The 23,265-nt window shown below is 42.1% G+C and overlaps 19 non-coding genes across 19 annotated transcripts; all 19 read right to left on the bottom strand.

The window, feature by feature from the left end:
• Nucleotides 1-603: 603 nt before the first annotated feature.
• Nucleotides 604-676, bottom strand: trnak-uuu (transfer RNA lysine (anticodon UUU)). The gene has a single exon. It is a non-coding gene; the product is annotated as a tRNA-Lys (tRNA).
• A 1,134-nt stretch (nucleotides 677-1,810) lies between these two features.
• Nucleotides 1,811-1,883, bottom strand: trnak-uuu (transfer RNA lysine (anticodon UUU)). Its single transcript has one exon. It is a non-coding gene; the product is annotated as a tRNA-Lys (tRNA).
• A 1,122-nt stretch (nucleotides 1,884-3,005) lies between these two features.
• trnak-uuu (transfer RNA lysine (anticodon UUU)) lies at nucleotides 3,006-3,078 on the bottom strand. The gene has a single exon. It is a non-coding gene; the product is annotated as a tRNA-Lys (tRNA).
• Nucleotides 3,079-4,207: 1,129 nt separating this feature from the next.
• On the bottom strand, nucleotides 4,208-4,280 carry trnak-uuu (transfer RNA lysine (anticodon UUU)). Its single transcript has one exon. It is a non-coding gene; the product is annotated as a tRNA-Lys (tRNA).
• A 1,120-nt stretch (nucleotides 4,281-5,400) lies between these two features.
• trnak-uuu (transfer RNA lysine (anticodon UUU)) lies at nucleotides 5,401-5,473 on the bottom strand. Its single transcript has one exon. It is a non-coding gene; the product is annotated as a tRNA-Lys (tRNA).
• Nucleotides 5,474-6,595: 1,122 nt separating this feature from the next.
• trnak-uuu (transfer RNA lysine (anticodon UUU)) lies at nucleotides 6,596-6,668 on the bottom strand. Its single transcript has one exon. It is a non-coding gene; the product is annotated as a tRNA-Lys (tRNA).
• A 1,139-nt stretch (nucleotides 6,669-7,807) lies between these two features.
• On the bottom strand, nucleotides 7,808-7,880 carry trnak-uuu (transfer RNA lysine (anticodon UUU)). Its single transcript has one exon. It is a non-coding gene; the product is annotated as a tRNA-Lys (tRNA).
• A 1,129-nt stretch (nucleotides 7,881-9,009) lies between these two features.
• On the bottom strand, nucleotides 9,010-9,082 carry trnak-uuu (transfer RNA lysine (anticodon UUU)). Its single transcript has one exon. It is a non-coding gene; the product is annotated as a tRNA-Lys (tRNA).
• Nucleotides 9,083-10,202: 1,120 nt separating this feature from the next.
• Nucleotides 10,203-10,275, bottom strand: trnak-uuu (transfer RNA lysine (anticodon UUU)). The gene has a single exon. It is a non-coding gene; the product is annotated as a tRNA-Lys (tRNA).
• A 1,124-nt stretch (nucleotides 10,276-11,399) lies between these two features.
• On the bottom strand, nucleotides 11,400-11,472 carry trnak-uuu (transfer RNA lysine (anticodon UUU)). The gene has a single exon. It is a non-coding gene; the product is annotated as a tRNA-Lys (tRNA).
• A 1,117-nt stretch (nucleotides 11,473-12,589) lies between these two features.
• Nucleotides 12,590-12,662, bottom strand: trnak-uuu (transfer RNA lysine (anticodon UUU)). Its single transcript has one exon. It is a non-coding gene; the product is annotated as a tRNA-Lys (tRNA).
• A 1,121-nt stretch (nucleotides 12,663-13,783) lies between these two features.
• Nucleotides 13,784-13,856, bottom strand: trnak-uuu (transfer RNA lysine (anticodon UUU)). The gene has a single exon. It is a non-coding gene; the product is annotated as a tRNA-Lys (tRNA).
• Nucleotides 13,857-14,974: 1,118 nt separating this feature from the next.
• On the bottom strand, nucleotides 14,975-15,047 carry trnak-uuu (transfer RNA lysine (anticodon UUU)). The gene has a single exon. It is a non-coding gene; the product is annotated as a tRNA-Lys (tRNA).
• A 1,120-nt stretch (nucleotides 15,048-16,167) lies between these two features.
• trnak-uuu (transfer RNA lysine (anticodon UUU)) lies at nucleotides 16,168-16,240 on the bottom strand. Its single transcript has one exon. It is a non-coding gene; the product is annotated as a tRNA-Lys (tRNA).
• A 1,129-nt stretch (nucleotides 16,241-17,369) lies between these two features.
• trnak-uuu (transfer RNA lysine (anticodon UUU)) lies at nucleotides 17,370-17,442 on the bottom strand. The gene has a single exon. It is a non-coding gene; the product is annotated as a tRNA-Lys (tRNA).
• Nucleotides 17,443-18,561: 1,119 nt separating this feature from the next.
• trnak-uuu (transfer RNA lysine (anticodon UUU)) lies at nucleotides 18,562-18,634 on the bottom strand. The gene has a single exon. It is a non-coding gene; the product is annotated as a tRNA-Lys (tRNA).
• A 1,128-nt stretch (nucleotides 18,635-19,762) lies between these two features.
• Nucleotides 19,763-19,835, bottom strand: trnak-uuu (transfer RNA lysine (anticodon UUU)). The gene has a single exon. It is a non-coding gene; the product is annotated as a tRNA-Lys (tRNA).
• A 1,116-nt stretch (nucleotides 19,836-20,951) lies between these two features.
• trnak-uuu (transfer RNA lysine (anticodon UUU)) lies at nucleotides 20,952-21,024 on the bottom strand. The gene has a single exon. It is a non-coding gene; the product is annotated as a tRNA-Lys (tRNA).
• Nucleotides 21,025-22,144: 1,120 nt separating this feature from the next.
• Nucleotides 22,145-22,217, bottom strand: trnak-uuu (transfer RNA lysine (anticodon UUU)). The gene has a single exon. It is a non-coding gene; the product is annotated as a tRNA-Lys (tRNA).
• Nucleotides 22,218-23,265: the final 1,048 nt, after the last annotated feature.

The raw sequence follows: 23,265 nt of genomic DNA, 5'->3' as shown, positions 1-23,265 counted from the left end.
CATATAATTGGTAGATGTGGATAAAAATCACTCTAAAGTTTCCAAAACTGTTAAAATCCTGTCTGTGAGTATAACAGAACTGATACGGCAGGCGGAAACCTGAGGAAAATCAATCCAGGAAGTGGGATTTTTTTTGGTGTGGGTAGTTTTCAATTGAATGCCTATTGAGTTTCTAATGGGTTCGGACCCAGATTGCAGTTCCTATGGCTTCCACTAGATGTCAACAGTCTTTAGACATTGTTTCAGATTTCTTTTCTGAAAAAGTAAGAAGAACGAGACCGTTCTGTCAATGCTTAGGAAGCATGCAATGCTGGTTTGCGAGCGTGACCGAGTGCGCACCCTTCGTTGTTTTTCCTTTCTATTGAATACGCTATTGTCCGGTAGAAATATGATCGATTATTAAGACAATCGACAACCTGAGGATTCATTTTAACATGGTTTGACATGTTTCGACAAACTTTATCGGTACTATGAGGATGTCTTCAGACTAAGCTGTTTTGGCTCTGGGAGTGTTTTGTCCACAGTTCGAACATGTCATGGAAAGTCAAGTAAAATGCATGTTCAGAAAGACAGTGGAGTGAAGAAATGTGAACATTAAAGTATCGCCCGAACAGGGACTTGAACCCTGGACCCTCAGATTAAAAGTCTGATGCTCTACCAACTGAGCTATCCGGGCTCTGCTTTTGCTTATTTTCATACACCTAACCTGCCGGGTAGAGGCACGTGCTTACGAGGGGGCATTGTCAGATGGTACAGTTCCCCAGAGAACCAGGTCTTCATTCCAAATGATACAGTCAACAAAATCTGAACTAGGCATCCCCTCCAAAAAACACACTGTACAAGATCTCGTGGCGCAAAGGTAGCTTGTCTGACTCCAGATCAGAAGGTTGTGTGTTCAAGTCACGTCGTGGTCAGGGATTTCATGTGTCTATTATCATCTGCCTTCTTTACACAGCACAGTCAATGAATCAGCACATTAACAAATGTGGCTTTACATAAACCACCAAACCAATGCTGCTTAAGATGACAATTGTCTCTCACAGAAGCATGGCACACTGCAAATTCCTAAATCAGATGATGCTGTGTGATTGACAGACTTAAATCATTATTCGAACAAGGAGTTCAACTTCTTTTGGCTTGGAGGCAGAATTTCGGCATATGGATGAGAAGCGTGCCCTGTTACTCAGGCCCACATGCTCGGATATGCATATAATTGGTAGATGTGGATAAAAATCACTCTAAAGTTTCCAAAACTGTTAAAATCCTGTCTGTGAGTATAACAGAACTGATACGGCAGGCGAAAACCTGAGGAAAATCAATCCAGGAAGTGGGATTTTTTTTTGATGTGGGTAGTTTTCAATTGAATGCCTATTGAGTTTCTAATGGGTTCGGACCCAGATTGCAGTTCCTATGGCTTCCACTAGATGTCAACAGTCTTTAGACATTGTTTCAGACTTCTTTTCTGAAAAATTAAGAAGAACGAGACCTTTCTGTCAGTGCTTAGGAAGCATGCAATGCTGGTTTGCGAGCGTGACCGAGTGCGCACCCTTCGTTGTTTTTCCTTTCTATTGAATACGCTATTGTCCGGTTGAAATATGATCGATTATTAAGACAATCGACAACCTGAGGATTCATTTTAACATGGTTTGACATGTTTCGACAAACTTTATCGGTACTATGAGGATGTCTTCAGACTAAGCTGTTTTGGCTCTGGGAGTGTTTTGTCCACAGTTCGAACATGTCATGGAAAGTCAAGTAAAATGCATGTTCAGAAAGACAGTGGAGTGAAGAAATGTGAACATTAAAGTATCGCCCGAACAGGGACTTGAACCCTGGACCCTCAGATTAAAAGTCTGATGCTCTACCGACTGAGCTATCCGGGCTCTGCTTTTGCTTATTTTCATACACCTAACCTGCCGGGTAGAGGCACGTGCTGACGAGGGGGCATTGTCAGATGGTACAGTTCCCCAGAGAACCAGGTCTTCATTCCAAATGATACAGTCAACAAAATCTGAACTAGGCATCCCCTCCAAAAACACATTGTACAAGATCTCGTGGCGCAAAGGTAGTGCGTCTGACTCCAGATCAGAAGGTTGTGTGTTCAAATCAAGTCGTTTTTTTCATGTGTGCATTATCTGCCTTCTTTACAGAGCGAAGTCAATGAATCAGCACATGAACCAATGTGGCTTTACATAAACCACCAAACCAATGCTGCTTAAGATGACAATTGTCTCTCACAGAAGCATGGCACACTGCAAATTCCTAAATCAGATGATGCTGTGTGATTGACAGACTTAAATCATTATTCGAACAAGGAGTTCAACTTCTTTTGGCTTGGAGGCAGAATTTCGGCATATGGATGAGAAGCGTGCCCTGTTACTCAGGCCCACATGCTCGGATATGCATATAATTGGTAGATGTGGATAAAAATCACTCTAAAGTTTCCAAAACTGTTAAAATCCTGTCTGTGAGTATAACAGAACTGATACGGCAGGCGAAAACCTGAGGAAAATCAATCCAGGAAGTGGGATTTTTTTGATGTGGGTAGTTTTCAATTGAATGCCTATTGAGTTTCTAATGGGTTCGGACCCAGATTGCAGTTCCTATGGCTTCCACTAGATGTCAACAGTCTTTAGACATTGTTTCAGACTTCTTTTCTGAAAAAGTAAGAAGAACGAGACCTTTCTGTCAATGCTTAGGAAGCATGCAATGCTGGTTTGCGAGCGTGACCGAGTGCGCACCCTTCGTTGTTTTTCCTTTCTATTGAATACGCTATTGTCCGGTTGAAATATGATCGATTATTAAGACAATCGACAACCTGAGGATTCATTTTAACATGGTTTGACATGTTTCGACAAACTTTATCGGTACTATGAGGATGTCTTCAGACTAAGCTGTTTTGGCTCTGGGAGTGTTTTGTCCACAGTTCGAACATGTCATGGAAAGTCAAGTAAAATGCATGTTCAGAAAGACAGTAGAGTGAAGAAATGTGAACATTAAAGTATCGCCCGAACAGGGACTTGAACCCTGGACCCTCAGATTAAAAGTCTGATGCTCTACCGACTGAGCTATCCGGGCTCTGCTTTTGCTTATTTTCATACACCTAACCTGCCGGGTAGAGGCACGTGCTGACGAGGGTCATTGTCAGATGGTACAGTTCCCCAGAGAACCAGGTCTTCATTCCAAATGATACAGTCAACAAAATCTGAACTAGGCATCCCCTCCAAAAAACACATTGTACAAGATCTCGTGGCGCAAAGGTAGTGCGTCTGACTCCAGATCAGAAGGTTGTGTGTTCAAATCAAGTCGTTTTCAGGGTTTTCATGTGTGCATTATCTGCCTTCTTTACACAGCGAAGTCAATGAATCAGCACATGAACCAATTTGGCTTTACATAAACCACCAAACCAATGCTGCTTAAGATGACAATTGTCTCTCACAGAATCATGGCACACTGCAAATTCCTAAATCAGATGATGCTGTGTGATTGACAGACTTAAATCATTATTCGAACAAGGAGTTCAACTTCTTTTGGCTTGGAGGCAGAATTTCGGCATATGGATGAGAAGCGTGCCCTGTTACTCAGGCCCACATGCTCGGATATGCATATAATTGGTAGATGTGGATAAAAATCACTCTAAAGTTTCCAAAACTGTTAAAATCCTGTCTGTGGGTATAACAGAACTGATACAGCAGGCGAAAACCTGAGGAAAATCAATCCAGGAAGTGGGATTTTTTTTGGTGTGGGTAGTTTTCAATTGAATGCCTATTGAGTTTCTAATGGGTTCGGACCCAGATTGCAGTTCCTATGGCTTCCACTAGATGTCAACAGTCTTTAGACATTGTTTCAGACTTCTTTTCTGAAAAAGTAAGAAGAACGAGACCGTTCTGTCAATGCTTAGGAAGCATGCAATGCTGGTTTGCGAGCGTGACCGAGTGCGCACCCTTCGTTGTTTTTCCTTTCTATTGAATACGCTATTGTCCGGTTGAAATATGATCGATTATTAAGACAATCGACAACCTGAGGATTCATTTTAACATGGTTTGACATGTTTCGACAAACTTTATCGGTACTATGAGGATGTCTTCAGACTAAGCTGTTTTGGCTCTGGGAGTGTTTTGTCCACAGTTCGAACATGTCATGGAAAGTCAAGTAAAATGCATGTTCAGAAAGACAGTGGAGTGAAGAAATGTGAACATTAAAGTATCGCCCGAACAGGGACTTGAACCCTGGACCCTCAGATTAAAAGTCTGATGCTCTACCGACTGAGCTATCCGGGCTCTGCTTTTGCTTATTTTCATACACCTAACCTGCCGGGTAGAGGCACGTGCTGACGAGGGGGCATTGTCAGATGGTACAGTTCCCCAGAGAACCAGGTCTTCATTCCAAATGATACAGTCAACAAAATCTGAACTAGGCATCCCCTCCAAAAACACATTGTACAAGATCTCGTGGCGCAAAGTTAGTGCGTCTGACTCCAGATCAGAAGGTTGTGTGTTCAAATCAAGACGTTTTCATGTATGCATTATCTGCCTTCTTTACAGAGCGAAGTCAATGAATCAGCACATGAACCAATGTGGCTTTACATAAACCACCAAACCAATGCTGCTTAAGATGACAATTGTCTCTCACAGAAGCATGGCACACTGCAAATTCCTAAATCAGATGATGCTGTGTGATTGACAGACTTAAATCATTATTCGAACAAGGAGTTCAACTTCTTTTGGCTTGGAGGCAGAATTTCGGCATATGGATGAGAAGCGTGCCCTGTTACTCAGGCCCACATGCTCGGATATGCATATAATTGGTAGATGTGGATAAAAATCACTCTAAAGTTTCCAAAACTGTTAAAATCCTGTCTGTGAGTATAACAGAACTGATACGGCAGGCGGAAACCTGAGGAAAATCAATCCAGGAAGTGGGATTTTTTTTGGTGTGGGTAGTTTTCAATTGAATGCCTATTGAGTTTCTAATGGGTTCGGACCCAGATTGCAGTTCCTATGGCTTCCACTAGATGTCAACAGTCTTTAGACATTGTTTCAGACTTCTTTTCTGAAAAAGTAAGAAGAACGAGACCTTTCTGTCAATGCTTAGGAAGCATGCAATGCTGGTTTGCGAGCGTGACCGAGTGCGCACCCTTCGTTGTTTTTCCTTTCTATTGAATACGCTATTGTCCGGTTGAAATATGATCGATTATTAAGACAATCGACAACCTGAGGATTCATTTTAACATGGTTTGACATGTTTCGACAAACTTTATCGGTACTATGAGGATGTCTTCAGACTAAGCTGTTTTGGCTCTGGGAGTGTTTTGTCCACAGTTCGAACATGTCATGGAAAGTCAAGTAAAATGCATGTTCAGAAAGACAGTAGAGTGAAGAAATGTGAACATTAAAGTATCGCCCGAACAGGGACTTGAACCCTGGACTCTCAGATTAAAAGTCTGATGCTCTAACGACTGAGCTATCCGGGCTCTGCTTTTGCTTATTTTCATACACCTAACCTGCCGGGTAGAGGCACGTGCTGACGAGGGGGCATTGTCAGATGGTACAGTTCCCCAGAGAACCAGGTCTTCATTCCAAATGATACAGTCAACAAAATCTGAACTAGGGATCCCCTCCAAAAAAACATTGTACAAGATCTCGTGGCGCAAAGGTAGTGCGTCTGACTCCAGATCAGAAAGTTGTGTGTTCAAATCAAGTCGTTTTTTCATGTGTGCATTATCTGCCTTCTTTACAGAGCGAAGTCAATGAATCAGCACATTGAACCAATGTGGCTTTACATAAACCACCAAACCAATGCTGCTTAAGATGACAATTGTCTCTCACAGAAGCATGGCACACTGCAAATTCCTAAATCAGATGATGTTGTGTGATTGACAGACTTAAATCATTATTCGAACAAGGAGTTCAACTTCTTTTGGCTTGGAGGCAGAATTTCGGCATATGGATGAGAAGCGTGCCCTGTTACTCAGGCCCACATGCTCGGATATGCATATAATTGGTAGATGTGGATAAAAATCACTCTAAAGTTTCCAAAACTGTTAAAATCCTGTCTGTGAGTATAACAGAACTGATACGGCAGGCGAAAACCTGAGGAAAATCAATCCAGGAAGTGGGATTTTTTTGATGTGGGTAGTTTTCAATTGAATGCCTATTGAGTTTCTAATGGGTTCGGACCCAGATTGCAGTTCCTATGGCTTCCACTAGATGTCAACAGTCTTTAGACATTGTTTCAGACTTCTTTTCTGAAAAAGTAAGAAGAACGAGACCTTTCTGTCAGTGCTTAGGAAGCATGCAATGCTGGTTTGCGAGCGTGACCGAGTGCGCACCCTTCGTTGTTTTTCCTTTCTATTGAATACGCTATTGTCCGGTTGAAATATGATCGATTATTAAGACAATCGACAACCTGAGGATTCATTTTAACATGGTTTGACATGTTTCGACAAACTTTATCGGTACTATGAGGATGTCTTCAGACTAAGCTGTTTTGGCTCTGGGAGTGTTTTGTCCACAGTTCGAACATGTCATGGAAAGTCAAGTAAAATGCATGTTCAGAAAGACAGTGGAGTGAAGAAATGTGAACATTAAAGTATTGCCCGAACAGGGACTTGAACCCTGGACCCTCAGATTAAAAGTCTGATGCTCTACCGACTGAGCTATCCGGGCTCTGCTTTTGCTTATTTTCATACACCTAACCTGCCGGGTAGAGGCACGTGCTGACGAGGGGGCATTGTCAGATGGTACAGTTCCCCAGAGAACCAGGTCTTCATTCCAAATGATACAGTCAACAAAATCTGAACTAGGGATCCCCTCCAAAAAAACATTGTACAAGATCTCGTGGCGCAAAGGTAGTGCGTCTGACTCCAGATCAGAAGGTTGTGTGTTCAAATCAAGTTGTGTTCAGGGTTTTCATGTGTGCATTATCTGCCTTCTTTACAGAGCGAAGTCAATGAATCAGCACATTAACAAATGTGGCTTTACATAAACCACCAAACCAATGCTGCTTAAGATGACAATTGTCTCTCACAGAAGCATGGCACACTGCAAATTCCTAAATCAGATGATGCTGTGTGATTGACAGACTTAAATCATTATTCGAACAAGGAGTTCAACTTCTTTTGGCTTGGAGGCAGAATTTCGGCATATGGATGAGAAGCGTGCCCTGTTACTCAGGCCCACATGCTCGGATATGCATATAATTGGTAGATGTGGATAAAAATCACTCTAAAGTTTCCAAAACTGTTAAAATCCTGTCTGTGAGTATAACAGAACTGATACGGCAGGCGAAAACCTGAGGAAAATCAATCCAGGAAGTGGGATTTTTTTTTTTTTTTTTTAGTGTGGGTAGTTTTCAATTGAATGCCTATTGAGTTTCTAATGGGTTCGGACCCATATTGCAGTTCCTATGGCTTCCACTAGATGTCAACAGTCTTTAGACATTGTTTGAGACTTCTTTTCTGAAAAAGTAAGAAGAACGAGACCTTTCTGTCAATGCTTAGGAAGCATGCAATGCTGGTTTGCGAGCGTGACCGAGTGCGCACCCTTCGTTGTTTTTCCTTTCTATTGAATACGCTATTGTCCGGTAGAAATATGATCGATTATTAAGACAATCGACAACCTGAGGATTCATTTTAACATGGTTTGACATGTTTCGACAAACTTTATCGGTACTATGAGGATGTCTTCAGACTAAGCTGTTTTGGCTCTGGGAGTGTTTTGTCCACAGTTCGAACATGTCATGGAAAGTCAAGTAAAATGCATGTTCAGAAAGACAGTGGAGTGAAGAAATGTGAACATTAAAGTATCGCCCGAACAGGGACTTGAACCCTGGACCCTCAGATTAAAAGTCTGATGCTCTACCGACTGAGCTATCCGGGCTCTGCTTTTGCTTATTTTCATACACCTAACCTGCCGGGTAGAGGCACGTGCTGACGAGGGGGCATTGTCAGATGGTACAGTTCCCCAGAGAACCAGGTCTTCATTCCAAATGATACAGTCAACAAAATCTGAACTAGGGATCCCCTCCAAAAAACACATTGTACAAGATCTCGTGGCGCAAAGGTAGTGCGTCTGACTCCAGATCAGAAGGTTGTGTGTTCAAATCAAGTCGTGTTCAGGGTTTTCATGTGTGCATTATCTGCCTTCTTTACAGAGCGAAGTCAATGAATCAGCACATGAACCAATGTGGCTTTACATAAACCACCAAACCAATGCTGCTTAAGATGACAATTGTCTCTCACAGAAGCATGGCACACTGCAAATTCCTAAATCAGATGATGTTGTGTGATTGACAGACTTAAATCATTATTCGAACAAGGAGTTCAACTTCTTTTGGCTTGGAGGCAGAATTTCGGCATATGGATGAGAAGCGTGCCCTGTTACTCAGGCCCACATGCTCGGATATGCATATAATTGGTAGATGTGGATAAAAATCACTCTAAAGTTTCCAAAACTGTTAAAATCCTGTCTGTGAGTATAACAGAACTGATACGGCAGGCGAAAACCTGAGGAAAATCAATCCAGGAAGTGGGATTTTTTTGATGTGGGTAGTTTTCAATTGAATGCCTATTGAGTTTCTAATGGGTTCGGACCCAGATTGCAGTTCCTATGGCTTCCACTAGATGTCAACAGTCTTTAGACATTGTTTCAGACTTCTTTTCTGAAAAATTAAGAAGAACGAGACCTTTCTGTCAGTGCTTAGGAAGCATGCAATGCTGGTTTGCGAGCGTGACCGAGTGCGCACCCTTCGTTGTTTTTCCTTTCTATTGAATACGCTATTGTCCGGTTGAAATATGATCGATTATTAAGACAATCGACAACCTGAGGATTCATTTTAACATGGTTTGACATGTTTCGACAAACTTTATCGGTACTATGAGGATGTCTTCAGACTAAGCTGTTTTGGCTCTGGGAGTGTTTTGTCCACAGTTCGAACATGTCATGGAAAGTCAAGTAAAATGCATGTTCAGAAAGACAGTAGAGTGAAGAAATGTGAACATTAAAGTATCGCCCGAACAGGGACTTGAACCCTGGACCCTCAGATTAAAAGTCTGATGCTCTACCGACTGAGCTATCCGGGCTCTGCTTTTGCTTATTTTCATACACCTAACCTGCCGGGTAGAGGCACGTGCTGACGAGGGGGCATTGTCAGATGGTACAGTTCCCCAGAGAACCAGGTCTTCATTCCAAATGATACAGTCAACAAAATCTGAACTAGGGATCCCCTCCAAAAAACACATTGTACAAGATCTCGTGGCACAAAGGTAGTGCGTCTGACTCCAGATCAGAATGTTGTGTGTTCAAATCAAGTCGTTTTCATGTGTGCATTATCTGCATTCTTTACAGAGCGAAGTCAATGAATCAGCACGTGAACCAATGTAGCTTTACATAAACCACCAAACCAATGCTGCTTAAGATGACAATTGTCTCTCACAGAAGCATGGCACACTGTAAATTCCTAAATCAGATGATGCTGTGTGATTGACAGACTTAAATCATTATTCGAACAAGGAGTTCAACTTCTTTTGGCTTGGAGGCAGAATTTCGGCATATGGATGAGAAGCGTGCCCTGTTACTCAGGCCCACATGCTCGGATATGCATATAATTGGTAGATGTGGATAAAAATCACTCTAAAGTTTCCAAAACTGTTAAAATCCTGTCTGTGAGTATAACAGAACTGATACGGCAGGCGAAAACCTGAGGAAAATCAATCCAGGAAGTGGGATTTTTTTGGTGTGGGTAGTTTTCAATTGAATGCCTATTGAGTTTCTAATGGGTTCGGACCCAGATTGCAGTTCCTATGGCTTCCACTAGATGTCAACAGTCTTTAGACATTGTTTCAGACTTCTTTTCTGAAAAAGTAAGAAGAACGAGACCGTTCTGTCAATGCTTAGGAAGCATGCAATGCTGGTTTGCGAGCGTGACCGAGTGCGCACCCTTCGTTGTTTTTCCTTTCTATTGAATACGCTATTGTCCGGTTGAAATATGATCGATTATTAAGACAATCGACAACCTGAGGATTCATTTTAACATGGTTTGACATGTTTCGACAAACTTTATCGGTACTATGAGGATGTCTTCAGACTAAGCTGTTTTGGCTCTGGGAGTGTTTTGTCCACAGTTCGAACATGTCATGGAAAGTCAAGTAAAATGCATGTTCAGAAAGACAGTGGAGTGAAGAAATGTGAACATTAAAGCATCGCCCGAACAGGGACTTGAACCCTGGACCCTCAGATTAAAAGTCTGATGCTCTACCGACTGAGCTATCCGGGCTCTGCTTTTGCTTATTTTCATACACCTAACCTGCCGGGTAGAGGCACGTGCTGACGAGGGGGCATTGTCAGATGGTACAGTTCCCCAGAGAACCAGGTCTTCATTCCAAATGATACAGTCAACAAAATCTGAACTAGGCATCCCCTCCAAAAAACACATTGTACAAGATCTCGTGGCGCAAAGGTAGTGCGTCTGACTCCAGATCAGAAGGTTGTGTGTTCAAATCAAGTCGTTTTCATGTTTTCATGTGCATTATCTGCGTTCTTTACACAGCGAAGTCAATGAATCAGCACATGAACTAATGTGGCTTTACATAAACCACCAAACCAATGCTGCTAAAGATGACAATTGTCTCTCACAGAAGCATGGCACACTGCAAATTCCTAAATCAGATGATGTTGTGTGATTGACAGACTTAAATCATTATTCGAACAAGGAGTTCAACTTCTTTTGGCTTGGAGGCAGAATTTCGGCATATGGATGAGAAGCGTGCCCTGTTACTCAGGCCCACATGCTCGGATATGCATATAATTGGTAGATGTGGATAAAAATCACTCTAAAGTTTCCAAAACTGTTAAAATCCTGTCTGTGAGTATAACAGAACTGATACGGCAGGCGAAAACCTGAGGAAAATCAATCCAGGAAGTGGGATTTTTTTTGATGTGGGTAGTTTTCAATTGAATGCCTATTGAGTTTCTAATGGGTTCGGACCCAGATTGCAGTTCCTATGGCTTCCACTAGATGTCAACAGTCTTTAGACATTGTTTCAGACTTCTTTTCTGAAAAATTAAGAAGAACGAGACCTTTCTGTCAGTGCTTAGGAAGCATGCAATGCTGGTTTGGCGTGACCGAGTGCGCACCCTTCGTTGTTTTTCCTTTCTATTGAATACGCTATTGTCCGGTTGAAATATGATCGATTATTAAGACAATCGACAACCTGAGGATTCATTTTAACATGGTTTGACATGTTTCGACAAACTTTATCGGTACTATGAGGATGTCTTCAGACTAAGCTGTTTTGGCTCTGGGAGTGTTTTGTCCACAGTTCGAACATGTCATGGAAAGTCAAGTAAAATGCATGTTCAGAAAGACAGTAGAGTGAAGAAATGTGAACATTAAAGTATCGCCCGAACAGGGACTTGAACCCTGGACCCTCAGATTAAAAGTCTGATGCTCTACCGACTGAGCTATCCGGGCTCTGCTTTTGCTTATTTTCATACACCTAACCTGCCGGGTAGAGGCACGTGCTGACGAGGGGGCATTGTCAGATGGTACAGTTCCCCAGAGAACCAGGTCTTCATTCCAAATGATACAGTCAACAAAATCTGAACTAGGGACCCTCCAAAAACACATTGTACAAGATCTCGTGGCACAAAGGTAGTGCGTCTGACTCCAGATCAGAAGGTTGTGTGTTCAAATCAAGTCGTTTTCATGTGTGCATTATCTGCCTTCTTTACAGAGCGAAGTCAATGAATCAGCACGTGAACCAATGTAGCTTTACATAAACCACCAAACCAATGCTGCTTAAGATGACAATTCTCTCTCACAGAAGCATGGCACACTGCAAATTCCTAAATCAGATGATGTTGTGTGATTGACAGACTTAAATCATTATTCGAACAAGGAGTTCAACTTCTTTTGGCTTGGAGGCAGAATTTCGGCATATGGATGAGAAGCGTGCCCTGTTACTCAGGCCCACATGCTCGGATATGCATATAATTGGTAGATGTGGATAAAAATCACTCTAAAGTTTCCAAAACTGTTAAAATCCTGTCTGTGAGTATAACAGAACTGATACGGCAGGCAGAAACCTGAGGAAAATCAATCCAGGAAGTGGGATTTTTTTGGTGTGGGTAGTTTTCAATTGAATGCCTATTGAGTTTCTAATGGGTTCGGACCCAGATTGCAGTTCCTATGGCTTCCACTAGATGTCAACAGTCTTTAGACATTGTTTCAGACTTCTTTTCTGAAAAAGTAAGAAGAACGAGACCGTTCTGTCAATGCTTAGGAAGCATGCAATGCTGGTTTGCGAGCGTGACCGAGTGCGCACCCTTCGTTGTTTTTCCTTTCTATTGAATACGCTATTGTCCGGTTGAAATATGATCGATTATTAAGACAATCGACAACCTGAGGATTCATTTTAACATGGTTTGACATGTTTCGACAAACTTTATCGGTACTATGAGGATGTCTTCAGACTAATCTGTTTTGGCTCTGGGAGTGTTTTGTCCACAGTTCGAACATGTCATGGAAAGTCAAGTAAAATGCATGATCAGAAAGACAGTGGAGTGAAGAAATGTGAACATTAAAGCATCGCCCGAACAGGGACTTGAACCCTGGACCCTCAGATTAAAAGTCTGATGCTCTACCGACTGAGCTATCCGGGCTCTGCTTTTGCTTATTTTCATACACCTAACCTGCCGGGTAGAGGCACGTGCTGACGAGGGGGCATTGTCAGATGGTACAGTTCCCCAGAGAACCAGGTCTTCATTCCAAATGATACAGTCAACAAAATCTGAACTAGGCATCCCCTCCAAAAAACACATTGTACAAGATCTCGTGGCGCAAAGGTAGTGCGTCTGACTCCAGATCAGAAGGTTGTGTGTTCAAATCAAGTCGTTTTCATGTGTGCATTATCTGCCTTCTTTACAGAGCGAACTCAATGAATCAGCACGTGAACCAATGTAGCTTTACATAAACCACCAAACCAATGCTGCTTAAGATGACAATTCTCTCTCACAGAAGCATGGCACACTGCAAATTCCTAAATCAGATGATGCTTTGTGATTGACAGACTTAAATCATTATTCGAACAAGGAGTTCAACTTCTTTTGGCTTGGAGGCAGAATTTCGGCATATGGATGAGAAGCGTGCCCTGTTACTCAGGCCCACATGCTCGGATATGCATATAATTGGTAGATGTGGATAAAAATCACTCTAAAGTTTCCAAAACTGTTAAAATCCTGTCTGTGAGTATAACAGAACTGATACGGCAGGCGAAAACCTGAGGAAAATCAATCCAGGAAGTGGGATTTTTTTTGGTGTGGGTAGTTTTCAATTGAATGCCTATTGAGTTTCTAATGGGTTCGGACCCAGATTGCATTTCCTATGGCTTCCACTAGATGTCAACAGTCTTTAGACATTGTTTCAGACTTCTTTTCTGAAAAAGTAAGAAGAACGAGACCTTTCTGTCAGTGCTTAGGAAGCATGCAATGCTGGTTTGCGAGCGTGACCGAGTGCGCACCCTTCGTTGTTTTTCCTTTCTATTGAATACGCTATTGTCCGGTTGAAATATGATCGATTATTAAGACAATCGACAACCTGAGGATTCATTTTAACATGGTTTGACATGTTTCGACAAACTTTATCGGTACTATGAGGATGTCTTCAGACTAAGCTGTTTTGGCTCTGGGAGTGTTTTGTCCACAGTTCGAACATGTCATGGAAAGTCAAGTAAAATGCATGATCAGAAAGACAGTGGAGTGAAGAAATGTGAACATTAAAGCATCGCCCGAACAGGGACTTGAACCCTGGACCCTCAGATTAAAAGTCTGATGCTCTACCGACTGAGCTATCCGGGCTCTGCTTTTGCTTATTTTCATACACCTAACCTGCCGGGTAGAGGCACGTGCTGACGAGGGGGCATTGTCAGATGGTACAGTTCCCCAGAGAACCAGGTCTTCATTCCAAATGATACAGTCAACAAAATCTGAACTAGGGATCCCCTCCAAAAAACACATTGTACAAGATCTCGTGGCACAAAGGTAGTGCGTCTGACTCCAGATCAGAAGGTTGTGTGTTCAAATCAAGTCGTTTTCATGTGTGCATTATCTGCCTTCTTTACAGAGCGAAGTCAATGAATCAGCACGTGAACCAATGTAGCTTTACATAAACCACCAAACCAATGCTGCTTAAGATGACAATTCTCTCTCACAGAAGCATGGCACACTGCAAATTCCTAAATCAGATGATGTTGTGTGATTGACAGACTTAAATCATTATTCGAACAAGGAGTTCAACTTCTTTTGGCTTGGAGGCAGAATTTCGGCATATGGATGAGAAGCGTGCCCTGTTACTCAGGCCCACATGCTCGGATATGCATATAATTGGTAGATGTGGATAAAAATCACTCTAAAGTTTCCAAAACTGTTAAAATCCTGTCTGTGAGTATAACAGAACTGATACGGCAGGCAGAAACCTGAGGAAAATCAATCCAGGAAGTGGGATTTTTTTGGTGTGGGTAGTTTTCAATTGAATGCCTATTGAGTTTCTAATGGGTTCGGACCCAGATTGCAGTTCCTATGGCTTCCACTAGATGTCAACAGTCTTTAGACATTGTTTCAGACTTCTTTTCTGAAAAATAAGAAGAACGAGACCTTCTGTCAATGCTTAGGAAGCATGCAATGCTGGTTTGCGAGCGTGACCGAGTGCGCACCCTTCGTTGTTTTTCCTTTCTATTGAATACGCTATTGTCCGGTTGAAATATGATCGATTATTAAGACAATCGACAACCTGAGGATTCATTTTAACATGGTTTGACATGTTTCGACAAACTTTATCGGTACTATGAGGATGTCTTCAGACTAAGCTGTTTTGGCTCTGGGAGTGTTTTGTCCACAGTTCGAACATGTCATGGAAAGTCAAGTAAAATGCATGTTCAGAAAGACAGTGGAGTGAAGAAATGTGAACATTAAAGTATCGCCCGAACAGGGACTTGAACCCTGGACCCTCAGATTAAAAGTCTGATGCTCTACCGACTGAGCTATCTGGGCTCTGCTTTTACTTATTTTCATACACCTAACCTGCCGGGTAGAGGCACGTGCTGACGAGGGGGCATTGTCAGATGGTACAGTTCCCCAGAGAACCAGGTCTTCATTCCAAATGATACAGTCAACAAAATCTGAACTAGGGATCCCCTCCAAAAAACACATTGTACAAGATCTCGTGGCGCAAAGTTAGTGCGTCTGACTCCAGATCAGAAGGTTGTGTGTTCAAATCAAGACGTTTTCATGTATGCATTATCTGCCTTCTTTACAGAGCGAAGTCAATGAAACAGCACATTAACAAATGTAGCTTTACATAAACCACCAAACCAATGCTGCTTAAGATGACAATTGTCTCTCACAGAAGCATGGCACACTGCAAATTCCTAAATCAGATGATGCTGTGTGATTGACAGACTTAAATCATTATTTGAACAAGGAGTTCAACTTCTTTTGACTTGGAGGCAGAATTTCGGCATATGGATGAGAAGCGTGCCCTGTTACTCAGGCCCACATGCTCGGATATGCATATAATTGGTAGATGTGGATAAAAATCACTCTAAAGTTTCCAAAACTGTTAAAATCCTGTCTGTGAGTATAACAGAACTGATACAGCAGGCGAAAACCTGAGGAAAATCAATCCAGGAAGTGGGATTTTTTTGATGTGGGTAGTTTTCAATTGAATGCCTATTGAGTTTCTAATGGGTTCGGACCCAGATTGCAGTTCCTATGGCTTCCACTAGATGTCAACAGTCTTTAGACATTGTTTCAGACTTCTTTTCTGAAAAAGTAAGAAGAACGAGACCTTTCTGTCAATGCTTAGGAAGCATGCAATGCTGGTTTGCGAGCGTGACCGAGTGCGCACCCTTCGTTGTTTTTCCTTTCTATTGAATACGCTATTGTCCGGTTGAAATATGATCGATTATTAAGACAATCGACAACCTGAGGATTCATTTTAACATGGTTTGACATGTTTCGACAAACTTTATCGGTACTATGAGGATGTCTTCAGACTAAGCTGTTTTGGCTCTGGGAGTGTTTTGTCCACAGTTCGAACATGTCATGGAAAGTCAAGTAAAATGCATGTTCAGAAAGACAGTGGAGTGAAGAAATGTGAACATTAAAGTATCGCCCGAACAGGGACTTGAACCCTGGACCCTCAGATTAAAAGTCTGATGCTCTACCGACTGAGCTATCCGGGCTCTGCTTTTGCTTATTTTCATACACCTAACCTGCCGGGTAGAGGCACGTGCTGACGAGGGGGCATTGTCAGATGGTACAGTTCCCCAGAGAACCAGGTCTTCATTCCAAATGATACAGTCAACAAAATCTGAACTAGGGATCCCCTCCAAAAAACACATTGTACAAGATCTCGTGGTGCAAAGGTAGTGCGTCTGACTCCAGATCAGAAGGTTGTGTGTTCAAATCAAGTCGTGTTCAGGGTTTTCATGTGTGCATTATCTGCCTTCTTTACAGAGCGAAGTCAATGAATCAGCACATTAACAAATGTGGCTTTACATAAACCACCAAACCAATGCTGCTTAAGATGACAATTGTCTCTCACAGAAGCATGGCACACTGCAAATTCCTAAATCAGATGATGCTGTGTGATTGACAGACTTAAATCATTATTCGAACAAGGAGTTCAACTTCTTTTGGCTTGGAGGCAGAATTTCGGCATATGGATGAGAAGCGTGCCCTGTTACTCAGGCCCACATGCTCGGATATGCATATAATTGGTAGATGTGGATAAAAATCACTCTAAAGTTTCCAAAACTGTTAAAATCCTGTCTGTGAGTATAACAGAACTGATACGGCAGGCGAAACCTGAGGAAAATCAATCCAGGAAGTGGGATTTTTTTTGATGTGGGTAGTTTTCAATTGAATGCCTATTGAGTTTCTAATGGGTTCGGACCCAGATTGCAGTTCATATGGCTTCCACTAGATGTCAACAGTCTTTAGACATTGTTTCAGACTTCTTTTCTGAAAAATTAAGAAGAACGAGACCTTTCTGTCAATGCTTAGGAAGCATGCAATGCTGGTTTGCGAGCGTGACCGAGTGCGCACCCTTCGTTGTTTTTCCTTTCTATTGAATACGCTATTGTTCGGTTGAAATATGATCGATTATTAAGACAATCGACAACCTGAGGATTCATTTTAACATGGTTTGACATGTTTCGACAAACTTTATCGGTACTATGAGGATGTCTTCAGACTAAGCTGTTTTGGCTCTGGGAGTGTTTTGTCCACAGTTCGAACATGTCATGGAAAGTCAAGTAAAATGCATGTTCAGAAAGACAGTAGAGTGAAGAAATGTGAACATTAAAGTATCGCCCAAACAGGGACTTGAACCCTGGACCCTCAGATTAAACATCTGATGCTCTACCGACTGAGCTATCCGGGCTCTGCTTTTGCTTATTTTCATACACCTAACCTGCCGGGTAGAGGCACGTGCTGACGAGGGGGCATTGTCAGATGGTACAGTTCCCCAGAGAACCAGGTCTTCATTCCAAATGATACAGTCAACAAAATCTGAACTAGGCATCCCCTCCAAAAAACACATTGTACAAGATCTCGTGGCGCAAAGTTAGTGCGTCTGACTCCAGATCAGAAGGTTGTGTGTTCAAATCAAGTCGTTTTCATGTGTGCATTATCTGCCTTCTTTACAGAGCGAAGTCAATGAATCAGCACGTGAACCAATGTAGCTTTACATAAACCACCAAACCAACGCTGCTTAAGATGACAATTCTCTCTCACAGAAGCATGGCACACTGAAAATTCCTAAATCAGATGATGCTTTGTGATTGACAGACTTAAATCATTATTCGAACAAGGAGTTCAACTTCTTTTGGCTTGGAGGCAGAATTTCGGCATATGGATGAGAAGCGTGCCCTGTTACTCAGGCCCACATGCTCGGATATGCATATAATTGGTAGATGTGGATAAAAATCACTCTAAAGTTTCCAAAACTGTTAAAATCCTGTCTGTGAGTATAACAGAACTGATACGGCAGGCAGAAACCTGAGGAAAATCAATCCAGGAAGTGGGATTTTTTTGGTGTGGGTAGTTTTCAATTGAATGCCTATTGAGTTTCTAATGGGTTCGGACCCAGATTGCAGTTCCTATGGCTTCCACTAGATGTCAACAGTCTTTAGACATTGTTTCAGACTTCTTTTCTGAAAAAGTAAGAAGAACGAGACCTTCTGTCAATGCTTAGGAAGCATGCAATGCTGGTTTGCGAGCGTGACCGAGTGCGCACCCTTCGTTGTTTTTCCTTTCTATTGAATACGCTATTGTCCGGTTGAAATATGATCGATTATTAAGACAATCGACAACCTGAGGATTCATTTTAACATGGTTTGACATGTTTCGACAAACTTTATCGGTACTATGAGGATGTCTTCAGACTAAGCTGTTTTGGCTCTGGGAGTGTTTTGTCCACAGTTCGAACATGTCATGGAAAGTCAAGTAAAATGCATGTTCAGAAAGACAGTGGAGTGAAGAAATGTGAACATTAAAGCATCGCCCGAACAGGGACTTGAACCCTGGACCCTCAGATTAAAAGTCTGATGCTCTACCGACTGAGCTATCCGGGCTCTGCTTTTGCTTATTTTCATACACCTAACCTGCCGGGTAGAGGCACGTGCTGACGAGGGGGCATTGTCAGATGGTACAGTTCCCCAGAGAACCAGGTCTTCATTCCAAATGATACAGTCAACAAAATCTGAACTAGGGATCCCCTCCAAAAAAACATTGTACAAGATCTCGTGGCGCAAAGGTAGTGCGTCTGACTCCAGATCAGAAGGTTGTGTGTTCAAATCAAGTTGTGTTCAGGGTTTTCATGTGTGCATTATCTGCCTTCTTTACAGAGCGAAGTCAATGAATCAGCACATTAACAAATGTGGCTTTACATAAACCACCAAACCAATGCTGCTTAAGATGACAATTGTCTCTCACAGAAGCATGGCACACTGCAAATTCCTAAATCAGATGATGCTGTGTGATTGACAGACTTAAATCATTATTCGAACAAGGAGTTCAACTTCTTTTGGCTTGGAGGCAGAATTTCGGCATATGGATGAGAAGCGTGCCCTGTTACTCAGGCCCACATGCTCGGATATGCATATAATTGGTAGATGTGGATAAAAATCACTCTAAAGTTTCCAAAACTGTTAAAATCCTGTCTGTGAGTATAACAGAACTGATACGGCAGGCGGAAACCTGAGGAAAATCAATCCAGGAAGTGGGATTTTTTTGATGTGGGTAGTTTGCAATTGAATGCCTATTGAGCTTCTAATGGGTTCGGACCCAGATTGCAGTTCCTATGGCTTTCACTAGATGTCAACAGTCTTTAGACATTGTTTCAGACTTCTTTTCTGAAAAAGTAAGAAGAACGAGACCTTTCTGTCAATGCTTAGGAAGCATGCAATGCTGGTTTGCGAGCGTGACCGAGTGCGCACCCTTCGTTGTTTTTCCTTTCTATTGAATACGCTATTGTCCGGTAGAAATATGATCGATTATTAAGACAATCGACAACCTGAGGATTCATTTTAACATGGTTTGACATGTTTCGACAAACTTTATCGGTACTATGAGGATGTCTTCAGACTAAGCTGTTTTGGCTCTGGGAGTGTTTTGTCCACAGTTCGAACATGTCATGGAAAGTCAAGTAAAATGCATGTTCAGAAAGACAGTGGAGTGAAGAAATGTGAACATTAAAGTATCGCCCGAACAGGGACTTGAACCCTGGACCCTCAGATTAAAAGTCTGATGCTCTACCGACTGAGCTATCCGGGCTCTGCTTTTGCTTATTTTCATACACCTAACCTGCCGGGTAGAGGCACGTGCTGACGAGGGGGCATTGTCAGATGGTACAGTTCCCCAGAGAACCAGGTCTTCATTCCAAATGATACAGTCAACAAAATCTGAACTAGGCATCCCCTCCAAAAAACACATTGTACAAGATCTCGTGGCGCAAAGGTAGCGCGTCTGACTCCTGATCAGAAGGTTGTGTGGTCAGGGATTTAATGTGTCCATTATTATCTGCCTTCTTTACACAGCGAAGTCAATGAATCAGCACATGAACCAATGTGGCTTTACATAAACCACCAAACCGATGCTGTTTAAGATGACAATTGTCTCTCACAGAAGCATGGCACACTGCAAATTCCTAAATCACATGATGCTGTGTGATTGACAGACTTAAATCATTATTCGAACAAGGAGTTCAACTTCTTTTGGCTTGGAGGCAGAATTTCGGCATATGGATGAGAAGCGTGCCCTGTTACTCAGGCCCACATGCTCGGATATGCATATAATTGGTAGATGTGGATAAAAATCACTCTAAAGTTTCCAAAACTGTTAAAATCCTGTCTGTGAGTATAACAGAACTGATACGGCAGGCGAAAACCTGAGGAAAATCAATCCAGGAAGTGGGATTTTTTTGATGTGGGTAGTTTTCAATTGAATGCCTATTGAGTTTCTAATGGGTTCGGACCCAGATTGCAGTTCCTATGGCTTCCACTAGATGTCAACAGTCTTTAGACATTGTTTCAGACTTCTTTTCTGAAAAATTAAGAAGAACGAGACCTTTCTGTCAGTGCTTAGGAAGCATGCAATGCTGGTTTGCGAGCGTGACCGAGTGCGCACCCTTCGTTGTTTTTCCTTTCTATTGAATACGCTATTGTCCGGTTGAAATATGATCGATTATTAAGACAATCGACAACCTGAGGATTCATTTTAACATGGTTTGACATGTTTCGACAAACTTTATCGGTACTATGAGGATGTCTTCAGACTAAGCTGTTTTGGCTCTGGGAGTGTTTTGTCCACAGTTCGAACATGTCATGGAAAGTCAAGTAAAATGCATGTTCAGAAAGACAGTGGAGTGAAGAAATGTGAACATTAAAGTATCGCCCGAACAGGGACTTGAACCCTGGACCCTCAGATTAAAAGTCTGATGCTCTACCGACTGAGCTATCCGGGATCTGCTTTTGCTTATTTTCATACACCTAACCTGCCGGGTAGAGGCACGTGCTGACGAGGGGGCATTGTCAGATGGTACAGTTCCCCAGAGAACCAGGTCTTCATTCCAAATGATACAGTCAACAAAATCTGAACTAGGCATCCCCTCCAAAAAAACACATTGTACAAGATCTCGTGGCGCAAAGGTAGTGCGTCTGACTCCAGATCAGAAGGTTGTGTGTTCAAATCAAGTCGTTTTCATGTGTGCATTATCTGCCTTCTTTACAGAGCGAAGTCAATGAATCAGCACATTAACAAATGTGGCTTTACATAAACCACCAAACCAATGCTGCTTAAGATGACAATTGTCTCTCACAGAAGCATGGCACACTGCAAATTCCTAAATCAGATGATGCTGTGTGATTGACAGACTTAAATCATTATTCGAACAAGGAGTTCAACTTCTTTTGGCTTGGAGGCAGAATTTCGGCATATGGATGAGAAGCGTGCCCTGTTACTCAGGCCCACATGCTCGGATATGCATATAATTGGTAGATGTGGATAAAAATCACTCTAAAGTTTCCAAAACTGTTAAAATCCTGTCTGTGAGTATAACAGAACTGATACGGCAGGCGAAAACCTGAGGAAAATCAATCCAGGAAGTGGGATTTTTTTGATGTGGGTAGTTTTCAATTGAATGCCTATTGAGTTTCTAATGGGTTCGGACCCAGATTGCAGTTCCTATGGCTTCCACTAGATGTCAACAGTCTTTAGACATTGTTTCAGACTTCTTTTCTGAAAAATTAAGAAGAACGAGACCTTCTGTCAGTGCTTAGGAAGCATGCAATGCTGGTTTGCGAGCGTGACCGAGTGCGCACCCTTCGTTGTTTTTCCTTTCTATTGAATACGCTATTGTCCGGTTGAAATATGATCGATTATTAAGACAATCGACAACCTGAGGATTCATTTTAACATGGTTTGACATGTTTCGACAAACTTTATCGGTACTATGAGGATGTCTTCAGACTAAGCTGTTTTGGCTCTGGGAGTGTTTTGTCCACAGTTCGAACATGTCATGGAAAGTCAAGTAAAATGCATGTTCAGAAAGACAGTGGAGTGAAGAAATGTGAACATTAAAGCATCGCCCGAACAGGGACTTGAACCCTGGACCCTCAGATTAAAAGTCTGATGCTCTACCGACTGAGCTATCCGGGCTCTGCTTTTGCTTATTTTCATACACCTAACCTGCCGGGTAGAGGCACGTGCTGACGAGGGGGCATTGTCAGATGGTACAGTTCCCCAGAGAACCAGGTCTTCATTCCAAATGATACAGTCAACAAAATCTGAACTAGGCATCCCCTCCAAAAAACACATTGTACAAGATCTCGTGGCGCAAAGGTAGTGCGTCTGACTCCAGATCAGAAGGTTGTGTGTTCAAGTCACGTCGTTGTCAGGGATTTCATGTGTCCATTATTATCTGCATTCTTTACACAGCGAAGTCAATGAATCAGCACATTAACCAATGTGTCTTTTCATAAAACCACCAAACCAATGCTGCTTAAGTTGACAATTGTCTCTCACAGAAGCATGGCACACTGCAAATTCCTAAATCAGATGATGCTGTGTGATTGACAGACTTAAATCATTATTCGAACAAGGATTTCAACTTCTTTTGGCTTGGAGGCAGAATTTGGGCATATGGATGAGAAGCGTGCCCTGTTACTCAGGCCCACATGCTCGGATATGCATATAATTGGTAGATGTGGATAAAAATCACTCTAAAGTTTCCAAAACTGTTAAAATCCTGTCTGTGAGTATAACAGAACTGATACGGCAGGCGAAAACCTGAGGAAAATCAATCCAGGAAGTGGGATTTTTTTGATGTGGGTAGTTTTCAATTGAATGCCTATTGAGTTTCTAATGGGTTCGGACCCAGATTGCAGTTCCTATGGCTTCCACTAGATGTCAACAGTCTTTAGACATTGTTTCAGACTTCTTTTCTGAAAAATTAAGAAGAACGAGACCTTTCTGTCAGTGCTTAGGAAGCATGCAATGCTGGTTTGCGAGCGTGACCGAGTGCGCACCCTTCGTTGTTTTTCCTTTCTATTGAATACGCTATTGTCCGGTTGAAATATGATCGATTATTAAGACAATCGACAACCTGAGGATTCATTTTAACATGGTTTGACATGTTTCGACAAACTTTATCGGTACTATGAGGATGTCTTCAGACTAAGCTGTTTTGGCTCTGGGAGTGTTTTGT

The sequence above is a fragment of the Oncorhynchus keta genome, chromosome 3, assembly GCF_023373465.1.
Source record: "Oncorhynchus keta strain PuntledgeMale-10-30-2019 chromosome 3, Oket_V2, whole genome shotgun sequence".
Taxonomy (NCBI): domain Eukaryota; kingdom Metazoa; phylum Chordata; class Actinopteri; order Salmoniformes; family Salmonidae; genus Oncorhynchus; species Oncorhynchus keta.
This window is presented reverse-complemented; position numbering and strand designations above follow the sequence as displayed.